This window comes from Hyaena hyaena, unplaced genomic scaffold, assembly GCF_003009895.1.
Source record: "Hyaena hyaena isolate Hyena2069 unplaced genomic scaffold, ASM300989v1 scaffold_870, whole genome shotgun sequence".
Taxonomy (NCBI): domain Eukaryota; kingdom Metazoa; phylum Chordata; class Mammalia; order Carnivora; family Hyaenidae; genus Hyaena; species Hyaena hyaena.
Genome location: NW_024081505.1, coordinates 62701 through 83013, shown reverse-complemented (window position 1 = coordinate 83013; position 20313 = coordinate 62701). Strand labels below are relative to the sequence as shown.

At 51.9% G+C, this 20313-nt stretch overlaps 1 protein-coding gene across 3 annotated transcripts in view; it reads left to right on the top strand.

Moving 5' to 3' along the window:
- The first annotated feature begins 5635 nt into the window (after positions 1 to 5635).
- Positions 5636 to 20313, top strand: part of MRAS (muscle RAS oncogene homolog) — a 54501-nt gene continuing 39823 nt past the window's right edge. The window contains exons 1-2 of one of the 3 annotated variants that reach the window (XM_039220217.1): positions 5932 to 6113; positions 8015 to 8180. The gene's annotated coding sequence lies outside the window, so the exon portion shown is untranslated. Of the gene's footprint in view, positions 5696 to 5931; positions 6114 to 8014; positions 8181 to 20313 lie in introns of those variants that run through there. The other 2 variants (XM_039220219.1, XM_039220218.1) reach the window with 2 other exon arrangements.

Genomic DNA, 20313 nt, shown 5'->3' with positions numbered 1-20313 from the left:
CCTTTCGTTTAATATAATGTCTGTGAGATTCCTTCATGTTGTTTCTATATCAGTACTTCATCCTTATTTACTCCAGTATAGTATTCCATTGTATGAATGGACTGCAATTTATTTATTTATTCATTCTCCAGCTAGTAAACATTTGAGGTGTCTCCACATTTAGGCTATTATGACTAAAGCCGCTATAAATATTCATTGGTGAACATATTTCTGGGTGGCTCAGTCAGCTGAGCATCTAACTCTTGATTTTGGCTCAGATCATGATCCCAGAGTCATGGGACATCAGGCAGCACATGGAGCATGGAACCTGCTAAGATTCTCTCTCTCTCTCTCTCTCTCTCTCTCTCTCCCCCTCTGCCCTTCCCTCCTGCTTGCGCACACTCGCGCTCTCTATTTCTAAAACATAGAAATAAAAGAAGGTAGATGTATGTTTAGCATTAGTAGATTCTATTAAACATCTTTCCAAAGCTGATTTCCATCCTTATTACCTTCTCTGTGATCATGAAGCTGGCCCCTGAGACATTTCTCTTCTGCCATCTGGCACAATGTTCGGCTTTGTCAGGAGAGGGTACTGGTAGTCACTGCAGGACAAAGTGCTTCTCTTCCTGGTTCTCATATGCTCTCTTGGCAGGTTCCTGAAGCACATGGTTCCTGCACACGTGGCAGCCAGACACACACAGCACAGCTCCATTGGCCGCTTCCCCTACTACCACGGAGGTCAGCTTTTGAAAGCATAATTCCTGTGGGAAGTTTTCCAGAAAATTCCACAGTGCAGCACTGTTCCATGGATGGTTTCCCTCAGTACCCAAGAGTAATGCTTTCCAGAACATTCCAGCTGCATGGAACTTCAGCAAACTTCTTTATCATCCAGTGAGTCATGCCTACACTGTCTTCAACAAGGTGTGGACCTCAGCCTGTTGATAGAAGGTGAGGAGGGACCTCATACAGATTTGTTCTTTCCTTGGGTGCTCTGCCTCAGCCCTAGAGGCTACTCCCTATACCTACTGTTACTATAGTCTTTAGAATTCTCTTTTCCTCTTAGTATGTAGTCCCTTTTTATACTTAATAATTCTTCACATTAAAATTTCCTTGTCCAGATTTCTGTGTGGTTTCTGAGAGAACTCTGGCTGATACATGGATATACTGTTTTACACTCTACCACCGATGTGTGAGAGTTCCAGTGTTTCTACAGTTAGTTTAAAGTCCTGTCTATTCACTGACATCTGAGTGATCTATGTATCTGTTTCTATTGTCTGTTTTTTCTCTTGCTTATCAATTATAGTTTCTTGCCCCTTCACTTGATTACTTTTTACTATGTGCAGACATTGTATGCAAGAGGCATAGAGACTCCAGATGATATAACTTGCCACGCAGAATGTTCCTTCTTTCCTCCATTAAGCAGATGGCCATGAAGGATGATTGTCTCAGTCCAGTGAAGGGATTAAGCTACTTGAGGTTGGATCTCAACTTTTGCAAAACAATCCATTTCTGTTTACCCATATTCCTCACATGTGGATTTTGATTGACAGCCTTGAAGGTCTCTGTACCCTCAGCCATGAAGGACTGTGGAGCTTCATTTCTGCCCTTCAGAGGTTCTAAAATGACCATCCAGAACCATTGCACGTTCAAAATCTGGCAGATACCATGAGGTAGGAGCTGGCCTTGTGTTTGAGGTAGGCCCTTTCTTCTTGAGAAGCCTTTGTTTTCTAGATGCTGTGAGACTGTGGAAGATTTCAGTCTGCTTTTTAGATGCACGCTCAGACCCAGAACTCAGCAAATGCCCTGTGGAGAAAACAGGTGGTGTTTTTAAGGCCTCCATGTCCCCATTTTTCATTCTAGTCTCATGTAGCTACTAACAGCTTTACTGGTTTCTCTTTACTCCATTAGAGGTCTTTCTTTTGCACAAAGCTTGATCATTAGGCAGTGCCCCAAACTGACAAATGTCCAGGGAGAGGAGTGAGGGGACAGCTGGAGAGCCTCATCTCATCTTGTTGCCATAGGAGCACTGGCTTCCACAGCCTACTACATCCTACTTAGAAGAGGAAATCTCCTAGGCTTTTGAGACTCAAAACTCTTTTATTTTCAAATGTTTCCCTATAGCTTGTGTTTCAAAATCTTAGAGTTGATTTTTTTTTCTTGCCAAATATCTGCTGTAATGTCACTACCTTGAGTCTTGGAGTGTCAAAATATCTGGGTTCAATGCCTCTCAAACTGTAGCTCACAACCCATTAATGGGGCATGAAATCAGTCTAATGGGTCTTGATAGCATTCTTGAATAGATCAGAGCATATCACATATAGTAAAGATAAGTATTGTTTCATTAAATTTTTGTTTCACTTGTATGTGTACATGTTTGGTTTTCCACGTAAAACCTACTTGTTTCTATGGGTTGCAGCCAAAATTATTTAAAAGCCACCGGACTCTAGTTTAAACAGAGGAAGGGCTAAGGGGGAGAAAAACAAATGATCTGAAACAAACGTATTAGTTGAATATGGACAACTTTTTGCAGAAGCCTGGCCATAACTGGGCAAGGATTGATTGAAAGCTGCTCTTCCGGCCCCAGGGAGCAAGAGGGAGTCCATGTGAGGGATAGACCACAAGCATCAGGAGCGATAAGCATCAGAGAAGAAAATTCTGTGATGCCTCGCTCCTAATGGGGCTGAGGTGAGAGGGGGTGTACCGAGGGTGCAGCAGGGAGAGTTCAAGGTGAGACACGACTGAATTTGGACTGGTACAAGCCATGAAACCCCTGAGAGGAACGTGTAGTTCTTGGTACCTTATCACTGGCAGCCCTGTGCATAAAAGCCTGTTCTTGGCCCAGAAGAAAGGTCAGCTGAGGGGATGAATGGGCAGAGGGATGGGTGGCGTGAGGCTCTTCTGCTAACCCATGGTTGGTGCTTCAGGGTCAGTAAAAGATCTAATTGTAGCCATGAGCTTGAGGAGACTAGTATCCTTTTCACCTTTTCCCTGCTTTCCCAACGCGAAAACACACACACAGTTCACATGCCCATTGAAGCCACCAGACATAAGGGAAAGAATATGGGCTCTGCGGTCAGAAGATCCTGACTCCCAGCCTACTGGCTGGATAAGATTGGTTTCTGCCTCCTTAAGTCCAAAACAGTGCAGGTAAGACCTTCCTCATAGGTTGTTGGGATGTGTGCAGACTCATCATTGTGCCCGTGTCTGGCACACCACAAGTGTTCAGAGGCCCAGAGCTGCTTTTACCCCAGGGACCACACTGCGGCAGAGGGTTCTGGATGAAGGGTGTGCTACAGTGACCTGGCTGGCTCCTGGCCCTCAAAGTTCCTAGGCCTCCTAGGTTTGCCAACGGAACCCCCCACTTGGACATTAGGGCCTGAAATTTGGGCCTGAGTCCAGCCTGGGTTTTTGGCCAGGAGTCTTTCAGGCCAGGAGTCTGGCCTCCTGCCATGCTGCAAACACACCTGGTCAGCCACGCAGATTGCTTAAGTTTTTGGCAAGAGTTCATCTCAGTCATATCTTGGCATATAAAGGTTTCTCTCTCTCTTTTCAGTCTAGCTGCATGTTATTTGTCCCTCAAGCCCTGGCTCAGTCATCACTTCTCTCAGAAAGCCTTCCCTGGGCACCCATGCCCTCCCCCACATTGGGTTAGGTCCCTTCCCTCTGGGCTCCCATAGGCGCTGGTATCTCTCTCTTCTACCGACTTACCCTCGGATGGCACTAGGAGTTCACCTGGAGGTAGGTCTCTGCCCCAGCACCCGGCACAATAGGTGCTCAGGCAGTGTTTACTGAATGAATGACTATTAGACTCAGGCCTCAGTGACCCTGTTCTCCAAAGCCCCTGTTTCCCAGTGACTGAACCACACATTATTTTAGAGTTCAAAGAGCTGAGGAGATGGCCCAAATGGGACAAGAGCCCTGTTGTGAGCCTCCAGTCACAACCTGCATTAGAGAATCCCGGGTACCTGTGTGTGATTACTAGCTGTTTAAGTTCCTTTCTGAGGAGGCAGATTTTTAAAGATTTGTATGTGAACGTGGTATAAAGCCAATCTTCGTCTTGTGTAGTCATTGTCTCAGCTCAAGCTGAGGGCAATGCGGCCAGAGCACGGCACCAATCAGGGTCCAGGACAGAGGGAGTCCTGGGGGGCTGGCAGACAACCAGGACACACAGACCTGGGCCAGTCTCCCCCAAGGCCTGTGGCAAATGGAAGGGGGAGAAAGAAGGAGGGTCAGGGGAAGACCCAGCCAGTCAAGAAGAGCATCTCTCCTTCTACCCGCCTCCTCAGCCAGTTCTTTTACTCCCTACCCAAGGTGAGTACTTGACTGCTCGTAATGCCCCCGCCATGGAGACTCCTGGAGTCCACGGGGACTTTAGAGCAGCAGGTGGATGTGGGGGACACAACAGCTCTCACCAAAAGGCTGGGGTGCCAGTCAGAACCTGCATCAGATTGGAAGCCCCAGTATGGCATGAAGGACTCGGTAGGCAGCTCCTCTTATGCTAGCGGTAGACGGTGAAGCTCTCAAAACCACAAGCAGATGGGTTCCCTCCTTGTGTCAAGCGGTTCCAGGTCATCATCAAGGTCCATCCACAAAAAAAAAAAAAAAAAAGTCTTCAAAATTGATACCAATCATCAAAATTACAATGAGATACCACCTCACTCCCCCTAGGTTGGTATAATCAAAAAGACAATCATAAGCACAGGTGAGGGTGTGGAGACATTGGTACTCTAGTCCTTCCTAGGAATGTGGTGTAGCTGCCCTGAAGAGTTTGGGGGGGGGGCCTCACGAGGTTAGACGTAGGTAAGCATATGATCCACAATCCTACTTCAGTTCTACTCAGTTCTACCTCCAGGTTTATCCTCCAAGAGAACAGAAAACATACGTTCATACAAAGACTTGTACATTAATGCTGACAGGAGCTTGATTCATAACAGCCAAAAAGAACAACCAACCTCACTGTCCCTCACCGGAAATGGATAAACAAAACGCGGTGTCTACATACAATGGAATCTTTTCCATCCTGAAGAGGAAGGAGCTGCTGCCGCACGCGCATCATGGATAGAACCCTGAAAACATAGTGCTGAGTGAAAGCAGCCGTCACATAAAGACCACATGTGGTATGATTCCATTTCTATGAAATGTCCTGAATAGGCAAATCCATAGGGACAGAAAGTAGATTAGCGGTTTCTAGAGACTGGGGGTTGGGGATTGGGGAGTGACTGCCAATGGGTGAGGGTTTTTTTTTTGGAGGGGGAGGGGTGAAAATGTTCTGGAATTAAATAATGGTGATGGTTGCCCAACTTTGCGAATATACTAAAAACCACGTCATTTCCATTTTTAAAAAGAAAGAAAAAAATGTCGTTGACGGCGAGGAGTTAGCCGAACTGAAACAATAAAATGGAGCGCGAGCGTCGCCTGTGCCCGTCGCATCCATCCGAACGAACTTTGGGCCCAGGAACGGTGCGCCTAGGGGGCCCTGCGGGAAGAGGCGCCGGGTGAGGCTCTAGGAAGAGACACGGCCCGGGATTCGAAGAGAACGCTGTTGAGGTGGCGGCCGGGATCTCTGAGGACTGGGGAGGCGTCGGTAGGCTCACAAGTTGTCTGGGCCCGAGCGGCGACTTAAAGTCGGGGCGCAGAGGCTCTTAAAGACGCCCGGGCGAATTCCCATTCCGCGTCCACCTTAAAGCCAGCCTCGCGGCGCCGCGGGTCTGACCGGGTAAGGGCGCGGGGTCGCGGGGAAGGCGGCGGCGCGGGCCCCCTTGGAGCCTGCCGCGGGAGTCGGCGCGGGTGGCCGGGGACTGCGCCGGCCGCGCGTCCCGGGGGCCCGGGTGCGCGCGGGGGCGGCGGGGTCGCGGCGCCGCCCCGCCGCCTGCCGCGGCGCTCTATTTTTAGCAGAAGCTGTTGCAATATAAGGAATGCGCCGCGCGCCAGGCGCTCGGGGCGCGCGCGGGCTGCGCGGTCGCTTTAAGGCAGCGCCGGGGCGGGGACGGGCCGGAGCGGCCGGAGGGCTGGCGGGCCGGGAGCCGCCTGTACGGCTGCAGTGGGGCCGGACGGGCGCAGTGCTGCCTCCTGGGTCGCGCCAGCATGGAGGCGGCGGCCTGAGGGCCGGAGCCGAGCCGGGGCTAGAGCGCGCGGTGAGTGGTCGCAGCCGCCCGGGGCGGGGGGGACGGAGGCCGGCGCTTTGTTCAGGGCGGGAGGTGTGGCCGCCCCCCGGGCCCTGCGGCGCTCCCCACGCGCGGCGGGAGCCCTGGGGCTGGCGGGGAGTGGCCTTTTGCCCCCCGCCGCAGGCTCTGGCACAACACTGTGCGAGCGAGAAATCCGCCACAATAGAGACCCCAGTGGGGAGGGCCTATCCACCGCCCAAAGAGCCCCTTTCACGGAACCGCCCTAGGGTTTCTGGTCTGCCTGGGTGAGGACCCGCGGGGACGTGGGCGGCGGGAGTGGGGCGGCGGGCGGTGGGGAGGGGGGCTCTTTCTCCCCTTTTAAAATGGCGTTAAGCAGGGATCCGCCAGGGGTGTTGTCAAATTTATCTCAGTAATAAAAAGCAGCCTGCTTCACAAACAACCCTTCCCTGCGCCGCGGGGCTTGGGACTGTGGTCACAACTGAGGCCCGGTTCATTCATTGACCGGACCTGGCTGGGGCGCCCGTTGTGTAGGGCACAGCACCTGTTCCTGCTCTGCGGGAAAGGTAAAGGTAAAACAGCGCAGTGTGGTCAATAATGGGATCAGGGAAGCGCAGAGGGTGTGCGATCAGGCAGTGTGGAAGGCAGGGAAGGCCTCCTAGAGGAGGTGATGCCTGGCAGGAGCATGGGCACTGGACACCCAGTTCAACTCTGTGGCTGGAACTGAGATCTATGCTGGCCGTGGAGAAAGCTGAGGCTGGGGGGGGGGGGGGGGTGGGTGGGGGAAGAGAGACAGAGACAGACAGACAAGGGCCGCCTCTTTGGATTGCAGAGCTTTGGGATTCCCCTTCCTCTCCCCATGGGCCCCTGTTGGTACCTAACCTCCTTGGGTTAAATGGTTCTTGCTTCTTCAAGACGCACACTCTGTCCTGGACCTGCGCAGAGAGAATGACTGACAAGGCTCAGAATTCTAGCCTCAAAAGAGTAATAAGGAGATCTGACTTAAAAACCCTGAAGCCCCACTGCAATAGTAGCTGTCAGCAGGGCTGACACAGACCAGGCACTTGACCAGGGCGTGCTCTCTCATCATTTGACAAGACTCTCACTGGGGTTTTATTGTAATCCCCATATGCCGATGGGGAGCTGTGGCTAGCAAATATCAATAACTTGCCCAGGATCCTATCTAGAGACCTCTTCGGAGGGTCTGGCTGTCCCCAGCTTTAGGCCTCCAGGTGCAGCCTGTGGTAGTGGTAAGCTTTTGCTGTGTTGCCAAGCACAGGTTGAAGTGTGGGGTGGTGAGCTGTTGCTATTAATAACTGACATGGGTCAGGGGCTTTGCAGTGAGCACAGTACTTCACGGAGACAGTTCGTAAGAGTTTCTCCTGCTTCCCTTCCCAGGGCAGAAACTCGGGCTGGCTGACATTTTATAAATCTCCCGATTTCCTGTAAATTGCATGTCCCTGCTGACTGAGGCTGAAAATGTTTTGGGCCATGGTTTTCAACCTTCGGTCTGTTCTCGCTCCCAGCCGCCAGTGAGTTTCTTTGTCTGCGGTTTACGGTGTAGTTTTGTACTTTCTCTGCCAGGTCAGGAGGTATTAGGCTTTGATGCTCCCGGGTTTTCGAGGATGCAGGGTCTACCAGCCTCTTTGAAGGATGGTGGTGTTGAGGATGCCAGGTGCTGTAGCAGAAATTGCCCCCCACCCCGCGTCAGTGTTTCTTTATGGAGAGGAGGGTGAGAGCTCCTTGCTGAACCCTGGTGAAGCAGGAGTCCTCCAGGCTCGCCTGCTCTGCTTTCACAGAAAGCATTTTGCATCTTCCACAACTCATGGCTTTCGCCTACAGAAGACATTTTTGTGGCAGATATAACTTCTATTCTATTATTAGCTCTAACCATAGGTATTTCACATTTTCAGTTGATCTGAGCTGCTCACAAAGTGACAAATTTCGGGCTGGTTCCCAAGTTTGAGTGATCACCTGCAACCAGGGAGGACTACCAGACTATGATGAAGCGAGCTAGCTCCTGGGGTGACTGGTCCTCACGTCAGTCAGATTTGCATATTGACCAACCTGCTGGATCAAGTGAGTTCTCAGGGAAGCGTGACCTTCGCTTTGTATTTTACACCCCCTGTAATCAGTTCTGCCCGTGAAACGTGTGCCCAAATGGAGTGTTCCTCCCTGTGAGTGATTGGAAACATACCTGCTCATGAGTGTTGTATAGTTTGTACAAGTCATACTGATGGGAGCTGAGTGAGAACACATGGTTGTGTGAAGCTGGAATATTCTCAAGCATCAAGAGTGTGCATTGAGTCACAGAGGCTCTGTCCCTGCCAGGCTTGGGGCAGGCATCCAGCAATCTAAGATGGGCAGCTACCTTTGTCTGGGGACCGGAAAAAGGGAGGAGCCCAGTGAGCTCCCTGTGCCCCCGGGCCACCTGGCAAGTATCCATTGTCTAGGGGCTGGGCAGAGAATTCAAGTTCTGAGAGGACTTGCCAACCCTCACAATCTCGGGTGTTGCCACTGGGCCTCATGGTATGAAGTCGGTGGGCGCTGCTTTCAGCTGCAAATAACAAAACCCAAAGAATAGTAGATTATGCAGAGCTTAGATCTTCCAAGATGCTTATGAAGTCACTGTACACAGAGTTGGACTATTAGTGCCACTTCCAGCAAGCTTTTGCATGGGAAAGGCAGCCAAGAAGGCTGAGGGTCTGGTGTCCAGAGCAATGGTTTTTGCCTTTTTTGGGTCACAGCCTCTTTAATATGCCAGGGAGAAGCCCAGAGAAAAGTTGCTTGGGTGTACAGAGTTGGGCATACAATTGAGGGGAGTCATGGATCTCCAACAAGGCCTGGATTCCAGGTTAGATCCCCCGGTCTAAGCCCCCTTGTCTCGCTATTGTTTACCGAGGACCTGCACTGTGGCTCTGCCCAGCCAGGCGATCCCGCTCTTGTGGTAGAGTCCAGTGTCAAGAGTGAAAATGAGGGGTTAGTGCGCGCTTCAGACAACAGAGCTGACGTTGTGGAGGCTAAGGTGACAGCATATTGTGCCCCTTGGCGCCTGTCATGCACTCCTCGGTGCTCATCTCCAGTCTTCTAGGTGGTGTTCCTGCTGCATATGACGAGGTTGGTCTCGCCTGCTCCCAGAGACTGAGCCCCCGGCCCCCACCACTGAGCCCCCAGGGCCTTTTAGCATGATCCAAGGCAGCTCTCTGTAGCCATCCCTCTCGCAGGGTTCATGAAGTAGCAATGTGCATTTCATTCTTGCATGTCCCACTCATTGACCTTTAGGTGTTTCTGGTAGCTTTACCAGTTGGGGACTGCTGATGGCCATGTGGCCGTACGACAGTGTGGGTCACTGCTGGTTGCTGAAGTGACATTTTCTGTCTCAGAGGGGCAGATTTGCATCTCCAGAGCTTGGCAGCTGGCCACCTGGATGGATAAAACACATGACAGACGATTAACATCTGGGTTGTGAAGCTAACAAGGTTTGGGAGAGCACTGCGCTGGATCTGGGTGTGTGGTAATGTGCTGGTAGGATGAGCAAGGGATGGAGAGTTAGGGGCTCTGCGCCCTGGCTCTCGTCTTCTGTAACTGTGTAGAGGGCCCTGGGCATGTCTCATGTTGCAAGGACTCAGGCCCCATCTGTGACTTTGCTGCCTGCCCTCAGGCTCTTCATGGATTAGATGAAATACACACATGAGAACATGCTTGGGAGACCAGAAAGGGCCAGAAGGATTAAGAACATTCTGTGCCACAAAGACCCAGGCCCCATCTGTGACTTTGCTGCCTGCCCTCAGGGTTGTAACCACAGATAACAGAATCATCGACACAGAAGGGGCCCTTGGAGTGTGGTGAGTCTAGATTCAGATCCCATAACTGTGCATATCTCAGAGTGGTCAGGGAGAGAACTTTAGGTGGGGCACATACAGCATCATTTCATTTCATTTATTTATTTATTTAATGTTTTATTTATTTCTAGGAGAGAGAGAGAGACATTGTGAGCAGGGGAGGGTCAGAGAGAGAGGGAGTCACAGACTGAAACAGGCTCCAGGCTCTGAGCTGGCAGTCAGCACAGAGCCCAACACGGGGCTCGAACCCACGAACTGCAAGATCATGACCTAAGTGAAAGTCAGACGCTTAACTGACTAAGCCACCCAGGCGCCCCGAATCGTTTCATTTTAATACACTTGTTTGTATGTATTATAAAACCCAGGCATACGTGCCTGGGAGGCTCAGTGGGTTAAGCATCTGACTCTTGATTTTGGCTTGGATCATGATGTCACAGTTTGCAAGATCACTGCACTGATAGCGTGGAGCCTGCTTGGGATTCTGTCTCTCCCTCTCTCTGCCCCTCCCCAGCTCACTCACTCTCTGTCTCTGTTTCAAAATAAATAAATGAAAACTTAAAAAAAAAAAAAAAAACCCAGGCATTACATCAAACCCATTTTTTAAAAATAGATCTTTTGTTCAAATTAAGGCTAGAGAAAGATTTTAAGTTAAAAGTATGGAGTAGGGGCATGCCTAGCTGGCTCAGTTGGGAGTGTGTGTGACTCTTGATTCAGGGTCTTGAGTTCAAGCCCCATGTTGGGTGTAGAGATTACAAAAAAAAAATTAAATAAAAACTATGGTGATTTTAAGGTAAAGATGAAGCCAGTTATAGTTCACCAGTAAATAAATATGGCCCAAATGGGAAAGTCCCCCCCTTGAATACAGTCTGGGAACTGTTCAATAGGGGAGTTCCTCTCTTATAGCCTCTGAGGGGTGGTGGTGGGTCTTTGGCTTCAGCTAGACCCCTCTAGAGATGGGGAGCTTGCTGCCCCCAAATCCGTCCACTTTTCCATCTGAGACTCTTGTCCTTGAAGAGTTCCCTCCTTTCTCCCCTTAGCCTGCCCCACTGGCTCTGTACCCTATGAATCTCTGACAGCCCCGCTTTTTTTTCTCCAGCTCCAGCTTTTTTTCCTTCAACTGCTGCTCGACTGGCATCGTTTAAAGACTGCCAGTCCCTCTCCATTCCCTACCTACCCCCTCCTTTTCTCCTTCCTCCTCTTCCTTCAGCAAAGACTGTAGGCTGGGCCTGGGCTAGACACTGTACATTAGCTGCATGTAGGCCTCGCGGCAATTGCAATTAGCCTTTTATGTGTGTGGAAACTGAGGCTCAGGGTGGTTGAAGAGTCCACCTCCAGTCAAGGCCTGAGAATAGCAGAGCCCAGGAGTCTGACCGAGGTCCATGTGGTCCCCAGGCACATGCTCCTTATGTTAGTTACCTGTGCTGCTCCCAAAACTGGATGGGCCAAAAATGACATGTCTTCTGTTTCCTGGTGCTCACGGGGCCTGGCCCTCAGGGGTCTGACCATACGGGATCAACGGGATCAGCGCTGCAGTGGAGCCAAGCCCCTGAGGAAAGGGGTAGCCGTGAGGACGGTACGAGGCAGCTGGAGCCGCAGAAGCAGCTGGTCGGTGAAGAGAGGCAGAGAGAGGCTGGGCGGCGGTGGTTTTCCCTGACTCCCGTTAATCTTACTGTCAACTGCGAACCCCTAAGTCATTTGTTTTTTTAATATTGAAAAATAAAAAAATTAAAACATAAAAGATTGTACCACAAACACCATATGCCAGTACCCAAAATGAACAGATGCAACCATTTAGTGGGCACGCCATCCTCTGCATGGGAAGGCGGGACGAGTTTCCCTGGTCACTGGGCCCGGCTGGTTTGGGCCTGTCCTTGGCCTGAGGCGGACTTTGGAGCCTGGCTCCTGAGTTTCTGCATACTGGCTCTTTCGGCCTCCTGTCCCCATCGAATTCAGCAGGTGCCCCGGGGCCTCCGTCCAGGTTGCTGAGAGCTGAGGAGAACCACCGGCCAGCAGGGCAAGTGGGTGCTGCCGGATGTACCCCGTGTCAAAAAAGTGGACCTGCTCTCAGAAGCACCTGCCTTGACCATCGTGAGTTCAGAGCAGGCTGCAGAGCACAGTTTGGTCACGCCTGCCCAAAGCGACTGCCATTTAAGTGGCAGACATATATATTTGGAACAGAGACAGAAGAAACATAATTTTCTTTTTATAATTAGATGGCAGTGATTTGCTAAGCAGCTCATCTTACACAAATCTTAGCAAAATCCGTTTTCTATTCTGAAGTGTAGAAGAATTACTATAAAGGGCAGCGTGGTACCTTTCTGATCCCAGGCTTCGCCCCTGCAGCTCCCACAGAAGGAGAGCGCCGGTGCCTGGGCCTGGGCCCTGCTCTGCCGGCCCAGTGAGGCAGGAGGGGCGGCAGTAACAACCATACAGCCCTACCCCCAGCTGTTCCTGCCACCCACCCCCACTCCCATGCCAGAGCCTGGGCCTGCGTCACCCCTCAAAGCAAGCTTCAGGTTACAGCAGTTAGCAGAGTCAAATGCTCCTGAAAGCTTTGCGGAAGAGAGTCAAAACCTTCCTCAAAACCTTCCGGAAAGGTTTTGTGCAGGGAGTCATGATGGGGACAAAGATTTGAACTAGTTTCATGAGAGAACATGGGGACCTCAGGTGGCCCCCAAGTCCTCTTTATTAAGTGGTAAGAATGGGTCGAAACGTTCTCTGTCCCTGAGTGGCCAGTAAGGGACAACACTGCCTGGTGGCCTTCACTCACTTTGACAAGTGCAGCAGGGGCCTGCGGCCGAGCCCCAGGACCTTGGAGGGACCTGCTCCATGGGGTTTGTCTTCCAATGAAAGCGGCCGGGAGCTGCACCGGGTAAGGCAGTTGAAAGTGGTCTGAGATTAGTTCCTGTTTGGTTATACCGAAATACACATATTCTGATCCTAGGCCCACGCCTCTCTCTTTTCTGAATCTGATGATTTGGATTATGTCTACTTAATTCTTTCCCTTATTTCTGACCATCTCTACTCTGGCTCCGGCCTTCACTTTGCTCACTTAAATTACTGCAATATCGTTCTGACCTTTTCTCTGTCTCTAATTTTGCCCCCTGTAAATCCATCTTAAAGTACAAAATGAAATCTCAGAATCAAATCTGAGCATTTTACTCCCTTGCTCCCAGACCCTCAATGAGTAAGGAGAAGGGGCTGGTCCTGCCAGATGCTAAAATACTACAAACCAGGCCCTGGCACAGGAGGAGATCGGCCAATGAAACAGAATAGAGTACCTTCCCTGAAGTCCTATCGCCTCCCTCCACCCCCACCCCCACCCCCACATTGAAAAAACCTTTTTATTGGAAATGTGACCCACTTTCAAAGGAAAAGTTCTGGTTTCATGAGTATCTGCTGTATACACTTGGTATAGGTTGCCCCCACTAGACCAAATACCCAGACTCTACCCAAGTACCCAAACGCTGAAAGTGCCCATGGGCATGTGGAGGTTGCCAGAGGGGTGGTGGGTGGAGTTGGGAAGACCCACCCACCCATCGCAGCTAATCATTCTCAGCGGGTCAAGGGACACTTGCTTGCCTCCCCAAAGCATTATATATTCATTTCGAAAGCAACATTAATTTTAATTCCATTGAGATTTCTTTTTTTATCCTTTAGAAAATTGCATCATACCTTCTTGAAAATTCCCCCACTTAGATAACCCACACCTTCACCCCTCTATATCTGAATTCCACTGGAAATGTAGGGCCCACGGAAGAGAGAGAGGCAAGCCCATCTTTCTGGGAGAGGACCATTCTCTCACAAGTCGGCTCAGCTGCCCAAAATAGCCTCTATCATGTTCTCTCATTGCTGGCTTTATTGTAACCAGAGATGATAGAAAAGGGTGGAGCCACTGTCCCAAAGCCTAGGGGCATATATGAAAAAAATAACTGTATGAGATCCGTCTTCTCAGCCGTGCCTCCACATCCACATTCCTCAGGTTGAGGTTCCTTGGGCAGAGGAGCTGGGAAGGTCTGGTGCTCCTCACACCCAGCCCTTCTCCAGGAAGCCAGGCCCCAGGTGCCCTCTGGCCTCCCTGGGAGCTAAGAGCAGCTGGCATCAGAACTTTCCCGTCCACCCCCACTCACTGACCCCCGACCCCGCCCGCCCACAGTGGACAGCAGCCTGAGTCCACTTATCTGGGACTGGGTGGGTGTTTCCTGCATGTTTGAGATTTTACAGAGGAAATCAAAATAAAGAAACAAAGCCTTTGTTTTACTTCTGGACTCAAACTGGGGATGGCTGGAGGGATGGAAAGGGGAGCAGGAGTAGGTCGCTTGGCGGTCCAACAAAATAACCGTTCTAATAAAGCATTTAACAGGGACTTTTTTCTATTTAGGGTTGGTGTGAGTGAATAGGAAAGACAGGGCGGAGGGCTGGGAGAGCCTCTTTGTGGGGAAGGAGAGGCCCCCAGGCAGGCTCTGTGGCAAGGGTCTGGGACCACCAGCAGGGCTGCAGAATTGGAAGCCCGAGGGGCCACAGAGAGTCTCAGCCCTCTTTTCCCGCCTCAGAAGACCCACCGGAGAGCAGGGACCGCAGGGCCAGAGAACCCCAGCTCCAGTTTCTGCCCCACTACCTGTTGTCACGTGATCTTGGGTGGTTCCCCCACCAGTGTGAGCCTCCCTTGCCTGGTCCCCAGCAGGTAACAATGCAGATGTCCCAGTCACCCCATCCCGTTCTTCCTGTCCTACTTATACTGGATTAGGCCCTCATCCCACATATGTGGAAATGGGGAGGTGCTCTCCCCAGGATTTTTTCATTCTTCCCAAAGGATTTGCTCCTTGGAGAAGTTCTCTGAATGTATCATCTATTTTTCTTTATTTTTTATTTTTTATTTTTTTAATGTTTATTTTTGAGAGAGAGAGACAGAGACAGAGCATGAACAGGGGAGGAGCAAAGAGAGAGAGGGAGACACAGAATCCAAAGCAGGCTCCAGTCCTGACCTAGGCTGTCAGCACAGAGCCCATTGTGGGGCTTGAACTCAGAAACCATGAGATCATGACGTGAACTGAAGTCAGATGCTTAACTGACTGAGCCACCCAGCCGCCCCATTTATTATTTTTTTTTACACTTACCCAGGCATTGATGAAAACACTCCTTATCTTCAGTATCTCTGAGGATTTCAGGGTGCGGACCATGTCCTCTGGCCATCTGGCCTCCCTAGTCAGCTGCCCCACTTTGCCCCATGCTTGTGTACAGTTGGCTTGCTTCCTCATTCCCTAAGCCCCACTAAGCCAGGGCTAGTGTGTGTAACAGGCTTTCACCAAGGGCTCAGAAGAAAGGGCTTACCCATTGCTCAGAACAGGGCAGGAGCTAAAACTGAGTAGTAGACAGGCTCCTCTTGTGCGCTTACCTTTAAAGGATTTCTCCCTGCCTGTCTGTCTCCTCAAGCCTAGTTTACTGCCATTTTCCAGGGACCAATTTTCCTGGACACTTTCCCCCAGAACTTCTGAGAACTCCAAATTTCCATTACTTTTGGTTGCAAAGCAGTAATGACATCGGTTCTGGACTAGTCTGTGAGCCTACACTTTGGCCTCAGAAAAAAGCCACCAAAGAGCCTGTCTAAGCAAGAATTCTGCACCCTAGCCTTACACCATTAGCCAGGTGTAAGCTAGCACCTTCAGTAGGAGACCCATCAGTTTTAAGTTAGGCCTTCTTTCCCAGTGACCAGAGCAAACCCAAGTGTGAATTTTTTTCCTTCCTGTTAGAGCATCTTGTAGCATAGCCATGAGGATTAGAGCCGATGGAAATCAACAAATATTTAGTGAGCACCTACTCTGTGTCAGGCGTGTGGGGGGCACCCGAGGGACAGTGGAGAATAGAACAGAGGACGGGCCCTGTGCTCATAGAGCTGACACAATACATAAGTAAAGAACTGAGAAGCAGCATGCAAAGTGCTGTCAAGGACAGCTGAGTGTCTGGAAGAGCGTAACAGTAATATCTCACCTGGTCCAGGGTGTGGCAGGGCGTGCTCAGGGGAGTAGATGTAAAGTGCTGAGGATGAGGTCAGGACTTAATAAACAGGCGTCCGTCCTGGCCACAGGACTCAGTCTGATGACACCTACACTGGCTGCTGCTACTGCCAACAGTAGTTTTGCATCGAGGGGTTTATAATGTTTTCCAAGGTTACACGGCCAGTACGTGACGCACCCAGGATTCAGAACTGCACGCGTCGGACCAGTTTCCGTGCTCCCAACATGTGCCCTGTCTCCAGCTTTTATGCCCCCGGGATGGCCTCCATGAGATGGGCTGTAGGGTGGGGCATAGCTCTGAAGCTTCCTCCTTTCTCTACATCCCTGCGACAGGTTGGCAAGGATTGTGGATTCTGATCGTTCCTCCATCATCAGAAACAAATGTGCTTCCTTGTTAAATCATGGGATGGCCAAGCAGCAGGAGCAGTAATACTTCAGTCCATCTCAGGGGCTGGGATCTCTCTGTCGAGTGAGGAAACAAAGACACAAACAGATTGAGCAGCGACCTAAGGCCACATACCTAGCAGAGGGGCAAATACTTTGATGCAGGATTTTTGATAAAAGTGCTGTATGTGGAAAAAACAGGTGGGAGGCCAGTGGTAGCTCCTGGATGGGTCACACCCCTATGGGAATGGAGCCGGTCTGCCAGCTGTGCCCACTGCCCCCTCCCGCACCCCGGGCACAGCTGTCTGGCCTGGCTAGGCTGGTGAGGTGGGTGGGAGAAATGCAGTAATATTTCACACTTGGGGAGTTTGGGGTGAAAAGTTGCCTTTCCAGCTGAGTGGGCTTAAAATCGGGAGTTTGAGAAGGTCCTTGAAAAGTGAGCACCCCACTGCCAGCCCTGGCGCACTCCTCCAGAGCCAGGCTGCTGGACCCTATTCCTTCCTCCGTCCTGCTTCATAGGCCTTTGCGAGGGAAACCCACACCTCCCCAGCTGCTCATTGTCATGCCCACCTCGTTTTCAGGAAGTTTCCCGTTTATTTTGCTCCAGCCCAGGTCTCTACAGTCTGGTTGCTCTTTTAAAATGGAGGTTAGATTGCTTCTCCCCACCTCAGTCAAGAGCCTGGACTGTGTTTCTTTCTCATTTTTGGTTCAACATAAAAATTTTAACCTTTTTCATGAATGGTGCTTGACATCATCAATATAAATGTTAGAAACAAATCAAAGCAGTGGTTGTTTCTGAATAAGTCTTTCTGCCCTTTGCCTCCCTGGGTTCTGAACTCTCCCCAGGTGGGCTGTGTGCCTTCCCCCTAATGACTGTGCACCTGCAAAGTCTCCAGGCTGAGTCACCCCTGCTGCTACTCCTCCTCAGTGTCATCTCCACATCCTTTAATCTCATGTGGCCAGAGCCAGGCTGGGGCAGTGCAAAGGGTTGTCGGCTCCCACTCGATGTGTGTGCATGCTAATGCACGCTTGAGGTGGCCAGGGATGGGGGCAGGTGCCTTTGTGGCTGGGAGCCACCCAGGGGGATTTGTTTGGCTTATACGATGTATAGAACTTTTTAATGGGTAGCTAATGTAAAACCTCAGTTTCATGTAAACATTCAGATTCCTAGCTACTCTTAAACTATTTAGGCTATCTGGCAACCCTGTTGCAGATAGGCTCATGTTGGAGTAGTCAGTCGGTGGAGGGTAACAGTGGTCTCCTATTTGCCACAGGCCCCGCTGCTCCCTGCTGCCTGCACCTGCCTCCTTCTCTCATTTATCCACCTGGTCTTTGCAAACATGTGAGGTTGCGATGTTCACTTGTCTCCTGAGTGCCTCTTTGTGTCACTGCAAGGAAAGCAGTTCAGATAGTGGGCCAGCCAGGATTGGAGGGCTGGAGTTTAGCCATAGTCGGACCTGGCAAGAAGTGTCCACCTCCTAGCAGGGGGGCTGCTGACACAGAGCCATGCCTGCCCCTGGCCTCCAGGCCTTCCCTGTGCTGTCACCACCCCTGCCTTTGTGCTGAATTTCTTACTTCCTAGTGTGCTACTGTGAGGCCACAGTTCCATGAGACAGGCAGCTCTGGGCTGATGCAGCTCTGGGCTGACACAGCCCTGAAGCTCAGCTCTATACACACATACACGCAAGCACACACACGAGCACACGCGCGCACACACACACGCACACCACTTAGGGGAAAGACAGTACTAGAATATTTGCCTCCTGCCACCAGCAGGCTCCAGGGCCAGAGTGTGGCATTCCCAGATCAGCAGGTGGAGTGGTCAGGGACCTGGGACCTGGGGGCTGCAGGGGGCGCAGTGTTTTGGAAGTGTGAGTGGAAGGGAAGGACCCCCTCGCTGTCACCTATTTCTCCTAATGGGCCAGGGCCCATGTGTGTCCATTGGAACTCCTAACATGATATGTCCCTTATGAGAGCCTGCATTCCCTACTCCAGTACCCGGCTGGCCCACACCACCCCTGCCTGACCCTCTACCCAGGCCAGAATTCCAGCTGCCTCCCAGTGTCAGCCCTGTGTTGTGGAAATGCAGACAGCAGACCCCCGCAGCGTCTCTGTGCAGAAAGCTGTGCCTGGGCACTAGTGAGGTGACGGAGATGAGGTCCGGCCCTCAGACCCCTGCCCTACCCTAGCGGGGGACTGTGACGGGGAAATAGCTCCCCGGCTCCTAGATTTGAAGGGAGATGTAGAGGTGCTTGTTCCGCAGAAGAGGTAGAATGGCCCTGTGGCTGAGCTGGGAGCTTTGTGGTCAGACTCACAGACAGACAAGCCACAGAACTTCTGTGACCTCAGCGTTGCTCGCTGACAGGTGCTCGACAGCGCCTTCCTGGTGCGGTGGCCATGAGGAGTCAAATGGCATAATGGCTACCGGGCACCTTGCCCCCTGCCACCTGGCTGGCAGCCCCTCATTACAAGTGAGGGGGCTGCTTGGATGGAGGCCTGGAAGGCAGGGGAGGGCTAGGGAGGAAGGGATCAATTCAGGAGGCTGAGGGAAACAGGGGAGCTCTTCCTTCTAGAGGGAATGTTTTGGCAGGCGGAGAAAAGGTAAAAAGGCAGACAGGGAACATTCCTTGGCAGACCCCGAGGTGCCCTGCCAGGGGCCGGAGCCCCTGACAAATTAGGCACCAGCCCTGTCCTCAAGGACGCCACATTAGGCATCAACAAAGAGGCTGCATGAGGGGACCAGCGGTGCTGGGGGCTGTTCAAGGAGGGCCTGGGATGCTCCGGTCAGCAGAGAGCTTCCGGCACCCGTGGGCGGTTTTTCCAGGGTTGGCTGAGGAGTGATAGCGCTGGAGTGATGGGAGGGTAAGGGGGGGCAGAGCCCAGCCGCAGAGGTGCTCCTGCCACAAATGGCAGACTTGCTAGGCCTTGGCCTTGGATCTGAGGTCAAGGGGTATGTGAGCTGCTAGGGGAGGAAGAGGACAGAAAGGCGGGACAAGGGGTCTCGAGGGGGTTGGCTATTGGCTGAGTCCATTTTGAGAAGGGTTGAGCCTGAGCAGCGTCCCCCCCACACACACACTCCCGAGGCGCTGTGAGGGGGCAGCTGCGTCAGAATGAGGAGAGAAGGGGACTGCGGCCTGCCAGGCTCTAGGGGAGCCTGAGGGCCCTCACTTTGGGGACTCCCAGAGTGCACCGAAGCTGACCCTCACTGGTGGGGAGACTGCCAGAATGACCTTCCCGGAGGGTGTGCAGCCTCCCCGGGGAGGCTGCCAAGCTCCCCAAGGCCACAGGGGAGACTGCCCAGGCCCCAGCACTGGGAAAATATTAATAGGCCCCTGGGGCTGCGAGTAATAATTTAATTGTAAAGCCACTTCCTCCTCTCTGCCCTAGCTGCCACTGATGGGAGCTGTGACCCAGGTGGCACCCCTGGAGGGAGTTCACGGCCACCCTCCCTGTGGTGGTGGCACATGGGGACCTGGTGGGGGGTGCTGGGGTGGGAGGTCTGAGGCCGAGAGGCCCAGTGGCAGTGCCCCATGAGCTGGAGATGCCGGGGGGAACGTCGTTCTGAAGGGCTACGTGGACCCTCGCTAACCGCTCTGTCCAGAGCCTCAGGCCTACCAGGTGCCCTGGACTAGCTGTGTGGTGAGCGAGGCAGAGCTTTAGTTTTTAGTTGCCAAGTCCCAGCTTTCCCCGTTACCACACTGCCGCCCTGGGCAAATGCCTGAACATTCTTGACTCCGTCTCCCCGCTGGTAACATGGGGAGACCAAATGCCACCCTGCATTGTCCTGCCTTGCTGTGCTGGCCCGCCTGCATGACATTCCTGCTCCCACCTGACCTTGTATCCTTTCCCCATCTGCTTCCCTCTTCTCAGAGCTTCTGGAATATTCAGAGTGTCTCCCTGCAAGCTATCCAGTCTCCCCTGGCTTTTCTGTCTGGTCAGACTCCCTGTGGAGAGCAGAGAGTTCTGGGCAGA